Source organism: Rhinoraja longicauda, chromosome 30, assembly GCF_053455715.1.
Source record: "Rhinoraja longicauda isolate Sanriku21f chromosome 30, sRhiLon1.1, whole genome shotgun sequence".
Classification (NCBI taxonomy): Eukaryota; Metazoa; Chordata; class Chondrichthyes; order Rajiformes; family Arhynchobatidae; genus Rhinoraja; species Rhinoraja longicauda.
Window position 1 is genome coordinate 3,111,210 of NC_135982.1, and position 13,090 is coordinate 3,124,299.

At 42.2% G+C, this 13,090-nt stretch overlaps 1 protein-coding gene across 1 annotated transcript in view; it reads left to right on the top strand.

The window, feature by feature from the left end:
- The first annotated feature begins 5,349 nt into the window (after positions 1–5,349).
- mmel1 (membrane metallo-endopeptidase-like 1) overlaps positions 5,350–13,090 on the top strand; it is a 142,325-nt gene continuing 134,584 nt past the window's right edge. Inside the window, exons 1-2 of the mRNA XM_078425052.1 lie at positions 5,350–5,495; positions 6,543–6,651. The gene's annotated coding sequence lies outside the window, so the exon portion shown is untranslated. The remainder of the gene's footprint in view (positions 5,496–6,542; positions 6,652–13,090) is intronic.

Here is a 13,090-nt window from a genome sequence, read left to right on the forward strand (position 1 = left end):
GACATGGATAGAAAATTGGTTGGCAGACAGGAAGCAAAGAGTAGGAGTAAACGGGTCCTTGTCAGACTGGCAGGCAGTGGCGAGTGGAGTGCCGCAAGGCTCGGTGTTGGGGCCGCAACTGTTTACCATATATATTAATGATTTGGAAGAGGGAATTAGAAGCAACACTAGCAAGTTTGCGGATGACATAAAGCTGGGTGGCAGTGTAAACTGTGAAGAGGATGTTAGGAGGTTGCAGAGTGACCAGGACAGGTTGAGTGAGTGGGCAGATGCATGGCAGATGCAGTATAATATAGATAAATGTGAGGTTATCCACTTTGGTGGTAAAAACAAGGAGGCAGATTATTATCTCAATGGTGTTAGGTTAGATAAGGGGGAGGTGCAGCGAGACCTGGGTGTCCTTGTACACCAGTCACTGAAAGTTGGCGTGCAGGTACAGCAGGCAGTGAAGAAAGCTAACGGCAGGTTGGCCTTCATAACGAGAGGATTTCAGTATAGGAGTAAAGAGGTTCTTCTGCAATTGTATTGAGCCCTGGTAAGACCACATCTGGAGCATTGTGTACAGTTTTGGTCTCCTAATTTGAGGGAGGACATCCTTGTAATTGAGGCAGTGCAGCGTAGGTTCATGAGATTGATCCCTGGGATGGCAGGACTGTCATATGAGGAAAGATTGAAAAGACTAGGCTTGTATTCACTGGAGTTTAGAAGAATGAGAGGGGATCTTATAGAAACAAAATTATAAAAGGACTGGACAAGTTAGATGCAGGATAAATATCCCCAATGTTTGGGGAGTCTAGAACCAGGGGCCACAGTCTTAGAATAAAGGGGAGGCTGTTTAAAACTGAGGTGAGAAGGAACTTTTTCATCCAGAGAGTTCTGAATTTGTGGAATTCTCTGCCACAGAGGGCAGTGGAAGCCAAATCACTGGATGGATTTAAGAGAGAGTTAGATAGAGCTCCTGGGGCTAGTGAAATCAAGGGATATGGGGAGAAGGCAGGCACGGGTTATTGATTGTGGACGATCAGCCATAATCACAATGAATGGCGGTGCTGGCTCGATGGGCCGAATGGCCCCATCCTACACCTATTGTCTATGTTTCTACGCACAGGTTTTCAGTACATGCTGTTGCCAGTGTGGTTCTTCTTTATTTCACAAAAGTACACTGTGCATACTCGCACATATTCACGAGACTGATGATATTGAATATATTACATGGCACAAACATACCTTTACAGCACTCAGTTCATAAAGTTACAGTTACCATTGTGTACAGATGCTCCCGGCTTACGATGTTTCAACTTCTGATATTTTGACTTTAGGATGGTGCAAAATTCATACACATTAATTAGAAACCGTATTTTGAATTTTGATTTTTGAGTGAGCAGCGTCACTCAAACAGCCTCCCGGGTGCATGCGCTGGGTAGCGAGGAGGCTTCTGGGAGTATTAAATGCATTTTTGACCTACGATATTTTCGGTTTACGATGGGTTTGTCGGAAACGTAACCCCATCGTAAGTTGAGGAGCACCTGTACACTACAGCACCTTGAGTATTGTGTGCAAATTTGGTCTCATTTGAGGAAGGACATTTTTGTTATTGAGAGAGTGCAGCGTAGGTTCACCAGGTTAATTCCCGGGATGGCGGTATTGACATATGATGAAAGAATGGGTCAACTGGGCTTCTAGTCACTGGAATTAGAAGGATGAGAGGGGATCTTCAAGTGTTTTATTGCTATATGTCCCAGATAGAACAATAAAATTATTATTTTTTAAATGTTCAGTGTGTATATACACATACAAGTACACACACATGAGCCAAAACATTATGACCACCTGCCTAATATGCTGTTGGTCCTCCGTGTGCCGCCAAAAGAGCGCCGACCCGCCGAGGCATAGACCCCTGAAGGTGTCCTGTGGTATCTGGCACCAAAACATTAGCAGCAGATCTTTCAGGTCCTGTAAGTTGTGAGGTGGAGCCGCCATGGATCGGACTTGTCGATCCAGCACATCCCACAGATGCTCAATCGGATTGAGATCTGGAGAATTTGGAGGCCAGGACAACACCGTGAACACTTCATCATGTTACTCAAACCATTCCCGAACAATGTGTGCAGTGTGGCAGGGCGCATTATCCTGCTGAAAGAGGCCACTGCCATCAGGAAATACCATTGTCATGAAGGTGTGTACCTGATCTGCAACGATGTTTAGTTAGGTGACACGTGTCAAATTGATGTCCACATGAATAGCCGGACCCAGGGTTTCCCAGCAGAACATTGCCCAGAGCATCACACTCCCTCTGCCGGCTTGTCGTCTTCCCACAGTGCATCCTGGTGCCATCACTTCCCCAGGTGAACAGCGCACACAAACAGCTCTCCCCACGTTTTAAGAAAGAAGGGAGAGAGAAAACAGGGAATTATAGACCAGTTAGTCTGACATCGGTGGTGGGGAAGATGCTGGAGTCAATTATAAAGGACGAAATTGCGGAGCATTTGGATAGCAGTAACAGGATCGTTCCGAGTCAGCATGGATTTACAAAGGGGAAATCATGCTTGCCTAATCTACTGGAGTTTTTTGAGGATGTAACTAGGAAAATTGACAGGGGAGAGCCGGTGAATGTGGTGTACCGCGACTTTCAGAAAGTCTTCGACAAGGTCCCACATAGGAGATTGGCGGGAAAAATTAGAGCACATGGTATTGGAGGTAGGGTACTGACATGTATTGAAAATTGGTTGACAGACAGAAAGCAAAGAGTGGGGATAAATGGGTCCCTTTCAGAATGGCAGGCAGTGACTAGTGGGGTACCGCAAGGCTCGGTGCTGGGACCGCAGCTATTTACAATATACATCAATGACTTGGATGAAGGGATTAAAAGTACCATTAGCAAATTTGCAGATGATATAAAGCTGGGTGGCAGTGTGAACTGTGAGGAAGATGCTATGAGGTTGCAGGGCGACTTGGACAGGTTGTGTGAGGGGGCGGATGCATGGCAGATGCAGTTTAATGTGGATAAGTGTGAGGTTATCCACTTTGGTGGTAAGAATAGGAAGGCAGAGTATTATCTGAATGGTGTCAAGTTAGGAAAAGGGGACATAAAACAAGATCTTGGTGTCCTAGTGCTTCAGTCACTGAAAGGAAGCGTGCAGGTACAGCAGGCAGTGAAGGAAGCCAATGGAATGTTGGCCTTCATAACAAGAGGAGTTGAGTATAGGAGCAAAGAGGTCCTTCTGCAGTTGTACATGGCCCTAGTGAGACCGCACCTGGAGTACTGTGTGCAGTTTTGGTCTCCAAATTTGAGGAAGGATATTCTTGCTATTGAGGGCGTGCAGCGTAGGTTTACTAGGTTAATTCCCGGAATGGCGGGACTGTCATATGTTGAAAGACTGGAGCGACTAGGCTTGTATACACTGGAATTTAGAAGGATGAGAGGAGATCTTATCGAAACGTATAAGATTATTAAGGGGTTGGACACGTTAGAGGCAGGAAACATGTTCACAATGTTGGGGGAGTCCAGAACAAGGGGCCACAGTTTAAGAATAAGGGGTAGGCCATTTAGAACTGAGATGAGGAAAAACTTTTTCAGTCAGAGAGTTGTGAATCTGTGGAATTCTCTGCCTCAGAAGGCAGTGGAGGCCAATTCTCTGAATGCATTCAAGAGAGAGCTAGATAGAGCTCTTAAGGATAGCGGAGTCAGGGGGTATGGGGAGAAGGCAGGAACGGGGTACTGATTGAGAATGATCAGCCATGATCACATTGAATGGCGGTGCTGGCTCGAAGGGCCGAATGGCCTCCTCCTGCACCTATTGTCTATTGTCTGTCTATTGTTTGTGGTGATATGGGCTCAATATAAATGAGATAAGCAGAGCAAGTTTTTTTTTACACATAAGAGTGTAATGGTTGAGCTGACACAATAGTGGCTATTACAATAATGGTCTTTTAGATGGCATTAAAATATGCAGGGCTTTGAGGGATATGGATTACATGCAAACAGAGGAGATCAGTTAACTTGGCATGGTGTTCGGCCTAGACATTGTGGGCCAAAGGCCTTAATGCTGTACTGGACTGTTCTAGGGAACAGCTTGTGGAGAGAATGAAAGGCAATGAACTGGCGTTGAACCATGGAGAATGAACTATGTTTTGTTGAGGAAACGCCCTCTTCATTTGAAAACAGCCGAGTCAGATCTGTCGCAGGATCCAAGCTTTCATTGTTGTCTATGTGGAGTGTTGGGCAATAATTGGGGAGGCAAGCAAGTTATTTTTAAAATATTTTAAATTGTGTACAAATATTTTTGTGCATTTTTAGATAACATTTTGATATTTTATCTTTTTAATATTTACAACTATGTGATCAAATCATGCTTAGGTGGCGAGCTTCGGTGATGTTATTGGCGTCAAGGGCCACAGATAGGTTGCAATGGCCAAGGACATTGTGAGCAACATAAAAGAAGATCTGCAGTCCCAATATAAACATTATATTTGCCATGAGTTTTCAATGTTCCATCTTTTATTCAGAAACATCTTAGAACACATGCCTGTGACCACCAGGACATTCTGGTTCATTATCCATTCTCCGAGGTTCCATTGGTCTTAATTACTTTGTTTCTTTGTTATGATAATATGCATTCATATTGATAGTAAAGTAGAGCTGAAGAAAGCTTACAACTTCCAAAATGTCTGTTTAATTCTGCAGAGGTTTGGCTGCCCTGGATAGTCACAAAAAGCTGGAGTAACTCAGCGGGACAGGCAGCTTCTCCAGAGAAAAGAAATGGGTGACGTTTCAGGTCGAGACCCTTCTTCAGACTGCCCTGGGTCAGGTAAATGAACAAGAAATTAGCCCGTATTCCTGCTCATCACTATACAACAACTTAGCAAGAATAAATGTTTACTAATTTTGGGTAGGAACAGAATTGGGCTGGACCATGGTCAAGCACAGTCAAATAACTAACTCACTGTCTGATTACACCTCTCAAGAATGGCCATGTTGGCAAGGATTACTTGCTCTTGTGAAATAAAATAACTGTTTGATTTGCCACTTTAGGAGTTAAAATCAAGCTAACAATGAAATAAACTACATTAAAAACGCTATTAAATACCCAACAGAGAGTTTATGTTTTTGTTTGTAAATGCATTTGGCACTTTAATAATAAGGTACTAAGTGTGTGCAGGCAAGTGTGACAGACACAAAGCCACTGTACTCATTACAGTATGTGTAAATCATTTCAACCCATCAGCCGAGCCCTCAGTCATTACACCCAGAGTTCACTTGGCATTCTGAGCCACCTGAACTGAGTAGCAATCCGCTCTCCCCTCACAACATAACTTGCTGAGGCAAGGTTGTTAGGGGATTTACATTTCAAGACGTGTGCCTAATTCATCACCATTAGTGATCAACATCAAAGGGAACTGGACTGATGAACTGAATACTCTGAGAGTATTGCGCTAGAACACATACCCTTCTCCATTTGCAGATTCCTTCTACAGGCAACACCACGGCAGCCCATGTGAGTACAGAGATCAAAATGATTTTTTTTTATTGTAGTTTCTCTCTTTTCCTTCCTCCCCATCCCATTTCTCTTTTTTCCTATCCGCTGCTCCGGAACTGTAGAACACTGTGCTCTGTTTTTGCAGATTGCATTAAACACTGTGCAGGTTAGTTTTTATGAAAAATGTATAAAATAATCCTCCACATGAAGTTGAAAAATGATTTGGTGCAAACTGTGCAAAAAATTGCCATCATATTAGTGACTCCAGATATATTTAATCTTCGAAAATTTAATCCATTATAAAAATAGCAGACATTTGTTGAAGGTGCGATCGTGGAAGTACAGCATTTGATGGCTTGATCATGGTACAGTACAGTTTTTCTGACAGATGCACTAATAAACTCATAGTATTTTATAGGAAGCAAAACTATATTTAGCATGAATGATGGAACTTAAGATGGTCCATTAAATTGTATAATTCCTATGTCTCACTGTGATGTTAGTTCTCAGCGATAATAGAGGCTGTAAATTTAACTCTGAACAGCAGATAAAAATGTTCCATCAATGCAGGGTTCAAACAACAACATAGATGGGACGTTTCCTCAGGCAATGAATCACTTTTGGTGTTCTGCACTTAATCTACAGCTGCAGTTACTGCTAGAACACTGATAGCAAGATGAAAGTGTTTAATTAAAGAACACAGAAGAAGGTGATTCGGCCCATTAGGTCCATACTAACTCCCAGAGGAGCAATCCCATTGTCCGACTATCCCTCACCTTATTTACCTGTATCCCTACAATTTATTCTCTCTCATGCCATTCAACTACCCTTTGAATATTTTCCGCATTAACCGACAATAAGAGGCAATTCACAATAGTCAATTTGCCTGGCAGCACATTTTTGGGATGTGGGAAAAGACCAGAGCTGAAGGAAAACTATATTCTCCAAACAGAAAGCAACTCAGTAATGATTAAACCAGCATCCCTGCATTAGTGTCTGCCGCAGAGATCTTCACTGACCCCGAGCTTTTGTGAGTGTTCATGATTATTCCACGATCTTTTCCAGAGTTGCAGCACTTTTCCTCTGAATCAAAGAAGTTGTGTGTTCAAGTGCCATTGAAAGTACAAATTTCAAGCTATACTGATGCTACTCCATCAAAAGGCGCATCATTCAGGTGAGAAGTTAAACTGAAGCACCTCAATGTTTATTTCTCAACCAACATCAACATAAACAGGTTTTCCGTTAATTATCATGTTGCCTTATTGCTGTTGTGGAATCATGCTGGTTGGTGACTTATATATAACTGTGATTACACTTCAAAAAGATCCAATTGGCTATGTTATTTTCAGATGTCCTGTGAAGGGCACTGAATAAGTCGAATTCTTTCTTTCAGCCATGTTCTTTATATCAAAGCAAAGTAGGTAACATGACATCCAGCCATTAATATCCAGAATATATCACTGCCTGTGTGTTCACTCTCATCCTGAAAAGATTAATTAACTCAATATAATCTAAGTAGCCACACATTTCCATACTGAACAGTAGTGTTGCTCAGTCTTCAGGCAACATATGCCTAGATATTGTATTAAATGCTTACAAAGATATGTTTACAAATTAAAGAAACTCTTCTACCACAATGTTGAAGGTAGCCCAGAATCTTGTTGATATTCAACAATGGCCATTTTTTATATGACAGTTTCTGCACTAAAAAACATTTTTTCCAATAAACCTTTAGCACATAACCTTGGTGGAAAGATGTTTTGTTTTCAAACAGACGTGAAACATGTTTATAAAATAGATAACAGTGCAGTAACTAACGTAAAGTATCCCAATACACTTCACGTGATAGGAAGGGTTTTCCTCTTCCCATTGATGCAGTCTGACCTGCTGTTTCCAGCATTTTCTATTTTTTCTTCAGACTTCACAGGAGTTGTCAGTGAACAAAAGTCTACACTGATCTTTGTACGGCAACAGTAGAATAAGTGGCCACAGAACTGCATTTTAGGAAGCATTATAAACGGTGAGCATGAGATGGAAAGGTTTAAAGACAGAGATTGTAGTGCTTTGGCGTTACTGAAGAATGAGCTACTAATGAAGAGCTTGTGCACACGAAGAGCTCCAGATATTCATTTAATCATAGGAAACGGCAAAAGTTCTATATAGTTGTTGCCATTATATTAATTCTTCTGAATAGCTATGAATCTTCCTCCTTATACATTCCTTTGGGATGATGTTTGCATGCTTGTTATGTGGGTTAGGAGATGGCTGATGAAAGTGATGTGGACTATTTTAGGATGTGGTGCACTCCTTACACAGAGATACTCTCCGCTCCCGGTGCATGGAGTTGAGTTTTGATTCCCATTCCAAATTCTCCTCTACTTTGATAAATCATGGGCCAGAGGTTCCAGGAGTCGGTGGGAATGTTGCATTTCTTCCAGGAGGCTTTGAGTTCCTCTGGATCGTTTTCCCCCTGTCCATCTGGTAATTTTCCCTGCTGGAAATAGTATTTGATTTGGTGTCCAACAAGGGCAATGCCAATAGCATCCCTGCCCAATATAGCTGACTGAGACTAGGTGGGATATTGGCCTGGGTGAGGACACTGACCATGGTTTGCTTACCCTTCCAGTCAATATGTAGGCATTTGCAGAGACACGGTTGATGGCATCTCCCCTATGCTTTAACGTGCCCGCTGTGCACAGTCCAAGCATTAGAAGCATATGCAGCAGCATGGGTCACTGTAGCCCAGTAAACCACATAGCAGTCGTAATAACAAAATAATTAAATCTTGTGGCAATAGACAATAGACAATATACAATACACAATAGGTGCCGGAGTAGGCAATTCGGCCCTTCGAGCCAGCACCGCCATTCACTGTGACCATGGCTGATCATTCTCAATCAGTACCCCGTTCCTGCCTTCTCCCCATATCCCTTGACTCCGCTATCCTTAAGAGTTCTATCTAGCTCTCTCTTGAAAACATCCAGAGAATTGGCCTCCACTGCCTTCTGAGGCAGAGAATTCCACAGATTCACAACTCTCTGAGTGAAAAAGTTTTTCCTCATCTCCGTTCTGAATGGCCTACCCCATTTGATGTAGAGCATGGCCATGGTCCAGGTACTTTCACGTAATGGTTTCATCATTGCCTGATGGATGGCTGGATAACCATCTTACACATGCCATCTGTGGTACCACTTTTAGATGAGTTCTTAAACTGAGATTTTGTCTTCTATTTCAGGTGAATTTTTTAAAAATGCCCAAGAGGCTGTTTTGATGATGAGCAGAAGACCTGTCCAGCCCAGTTATCTGGTCATTATTACACCAATTTTTTTTTAATATATGGGATCTTCCTGTGTACAAATTGGTTTTGGATTTCCTTTATTCAAATGACTACACTTAAAGGAACTACAGTTGCTGGTTTACAAAAAAAGACAAAGTTCTGGAGTAACCAGTTCAGACAGCATCTCTGAAAAAAATAGATAGGTGAAGTTTTGGGTTGGGACTCTTCTTCAGACTACACTTCATAAACTACCTGATTGATTATGAAGTGTTTTGTGATGTCCAGAGGTTATGAAAGGTGTTATAGAAATGCAATTATTTATTTATCTTTTTTGAATTACAGCAGCATTAAAATATCCTAAGCTGCAAGCTTTCTGGTCATTAATGAACTCATCACAGGAGAGGCTGTGCTCCTAATGATCTCCATTTGTAGCAATGATGGGTTATTAAGCATGAATGTAAGATTAAATTGGGTCTTTCTTAAAGCAACATTACCACTCGACTCCATTGGATGGACCAAGCATAAAAAAACACCATTTTTGCAATTCCAGACCCAGAATGGATTCAGGATAAATCCTGCGAGGTTGTATTTATTGAAAAACCCATAGTAGCATGATATTCCCCAGCTTAATTTCTTCTATATAGAATTGTAACAAAATGTCATGTAATATTCTAAAATTATCAGACTTTGTGGCCTAACCCATACTGAACAGGCAACATCCCACAGTTACTGAACTGTGGAAAGATTAAACTCCAGGACAAGCTCGAAAATTAATGAAGGAACAAGGACCTGCAGATGGTAGTTTACAAAAAGAGACACAAAGTGCAGGAGTAACTCAACGGGTCAGGCAGCATCTCTGGAGAACATGACTAGATGATGTTTCAGATCAGTCTGAAGAAGGCTTCTGATCCAAAACGACACCTATTGTGTTCTCTCGGGATGTTGGTCTGACCTGCTGAATTACTCCAGCACCTTGTGACTTTTTTAATGGAAACATTAAACTTCAGGATTAGGTCAAAAAAATAATGTCCCGTATTCATTGAGCTTTAGCTGCTTCTCTGAATATTGAACGGTATTTTCTAATATTTGTTTGCAAATATGAAGAAATAAAGGCTAAAGAAAACCTAAACGCAAATAAATGGGTAACCTCCTTTTACTAATCTTCCCTCAGAGTCCTGGTGGGGATCACACTAACTCCTGCGGTCCTGGACTATCTCAAGCTATTGTATTGGACCAGATAGTTGAATAATAATAATAAGCAGCTGAAAAAAATATTATAGACAATAGACAATAGACAATAGGTGCAGGAGTAGGCCATTCAGCCCTTCGAGCCAGCACCGCCATTCAATGCGATCATGGCTGATCACTCTCAATCAGTACCCCGTTCCTGCCTTCTCCCCATACCCCCTCACTCCGCTATCCTTAAGAGCTCTATCCAGCTCTCTCTTGAAAGCATCCAACGAACTGGCCCCCACTGCCTTCTGAGGCAGAGAATTCCACACCTACACCACTCTCTGACTGAAAAAGTTCTTCCTCATCTCCGTTCTAAATGGCCTACCCCTTATTCTTAAACTGTGGCCCCTTGTTCTGGACTCCCCCAACATTGGGAACATGTTTCCTGCCTCTAATGTGTCCAATCCCCTAATTATCTTATATGTTTCAATAAGATCCCCCCTCATCCTTCTAAATTCCAGTGTATACAAGCCTAATTGCTCCAGCCTTTCAACATACGACAGTCCCGCCATTCCGGGAATCAACCTAGTGAACCTACGCTGCACGCTCTCAATAGCAAGAATATCCTTCCTCAAATTTGGAGACCAAAACTGCACACAGTACTCCAGGTGCGGTCTCACCAGGGCCCGGTACAACTGTAGAAGGACCTCTTTGCTCCTATACTCAACTCCTCTTGTTACGAAGGCCAACATTCCATTGGCTTTCTTCACTGCCTGCTGTACCTGCATGCTTCCTTTCAGTGACTGATGCACTAGGACACCCAAATCTCATTGAACATCCCCTCTTCCTAACTTGACACCATTCAGATAATAATCTGCCTTTCTATTCTTACTTCCAAAGTGAATAACCTCACACTTATCTACATTAAACTGCATCTGCCATGTATCCACCCACTCACACAACCTGTCCAAGTCACCCTGCAGCCTTATTGCATCTTCCTCACAATTCACACTACCCCCCAGCTTAGTATCATCTGCAAATTTGCTAATGGTACTTTTAATCCCTTCATCTAAGTCATTAATGTATATCGTAAATAGCTGGGGTCCCAGCACCGAACCTTGCTGTACCCCACTGGTCACTGCCTGCCATTCCGAAAGGGACCCATTTATCCCCACTCTTTGCTTTCTGTCTGTCAACCAATTTTCTATCCATGTCAGTACCCTACCCCTAATACCATGTGCTCTAATTTTGCCCACTAATCTCCTATGTGGGACCTTGTCGAAGGCTTTCTGAAAGTCGAGGTACACCACATCCACTGACTCTCCCCTGTCAATTTTCCTAGTTACATCCTCAAAAAATTCCAGTAGATTTGTCAAGCATGATTTCCCCTTCGTAAATCCATGCTGACTCGGAATGATCCTGTTACCGCTATCCAAATGCTCAACAATTTCGTCTTTTATAATTGACTCCAGCATCTTCCCCACCACTGATGTCAGACTAACTGGTCTATAATTACCCGTTTTCTCTCTCCCTCCTTTCTTAAAAAGTGGGATAACATTTGCTATCCTCCAATCCACAGGAACTGATCCTGAATCTATAGGACATTGAAAAATGATCTCCAATGCTTCCACTATTTCTAGAGCCACCTCCTTAAGTACCCTGGGATGCAGACCATCAGGCCCTGGGGATTTATCAGCCTTCAGTCCCATCAGTCTACCCAAAACCATTTCCTGCCTAATGTATTCAGAGTATGTTTCATGAAAGTTCACCTTTTTTTCTTCCTTTACCTTGAGGTTTGTGACCATTTCTGTACTTTGGAATTCATGAATGGAATTATGTGCTATTTGAAGCATTTTGAGAAATGAAGGTGCATTATTTACAATGACATAGGTACATAAATTAATGAAGGAGCTGAATTAGGCCATTCAGCCCATCTAATCTACTCCACCATTCAATCATGGCTGATCTATCTTTCCCTCATAACACCTTTCTCCTGCCTTCTTCTAGTAACCTCTGACACCCTTACTAATCAAGAACATGTCAATCTCCAGTTTAAAAATACCCAAAGACTTGGCCTCCACAATCATCTGTGGCAAGAAAACCACAGATTCACCTCCTCTGGCTAAAGAAGCTCCTCTTCATCTCCTTTCTAAAGCTGTGCCCTTTTAGTCTGAGGCTGTGTCCTCTGGACCTAAACTCTCCCATTAGTGGAAGCATCCTCTCCACATCCACTGTATCCAGGCATTTCATTATTCAGTAAGACTCAATGAGACCCCCCCCCCCAAAAAAACCTTCTAAACTCCAGTGAATACAGGCCCAGAGCTGTCAAACTAATCATCCCCATAAACCTCCTCTGGATGCCCTCTAAAGCTGGCACATCCTTCCCCAGATGTGGGGCCCAAAACTGCTCGCAATACTTCATATGCAGTCTGGCCAGTGCTGCCTTATACAGCCTCAGCATTACATCGTGCCTTTTATACCCCACTCCTCTCAAAATGAATGCTGATATTGTATTTTCCTTCCCGACTACCGATTCACCCTGCAAATTAACCCTTTGTGTTCCTTTACTTTTGCATGTCTTTGGGGTTCATGTCATGTCTGCATGCACCAAGGGAATTGGAGTGCTGGGTACAGCGTTACAAAGAAACCAGAGCACAGTCATGAAGAGGTGATCTTCATTTATGCATAAATGAAACTGGAGACATTAAACTGCCAGTACATCGCTTGATATCCACACCCACATTTAACACGCTTCAAAGGAGAAATGAAAAACAATTTACCTGTTCGGAGAGTTGTATTTATATTTTTTAAAAGGACAAAAATTGATAGAGTAACTCGGCAGGTCAAGCAGTGTCTCTGGAGAACATGGACAGGTGATATTTCTGGTTGGGACCCTTCTTCAGTCTATTTATGACTTTCATGACTTTAGAACATCATAGCATTTCACAAAATGCTGGAGTAACTCAGCAGAATTACTGCTGAGTTACTCCAGCATTTTGTAGAAAAAAAACTGCTGAGTTACTCCAGCATTTTGTGAATAAATACCTTCGATTTGTACCTGCATCTGCAGTTATTTTCTTACACTGTCATAGCATTTCAGCTCTTTTCATAGGTACCCACTATTACAATGGGGCAGCTGCAGCCAATTTGGGAAAGCAAAGTC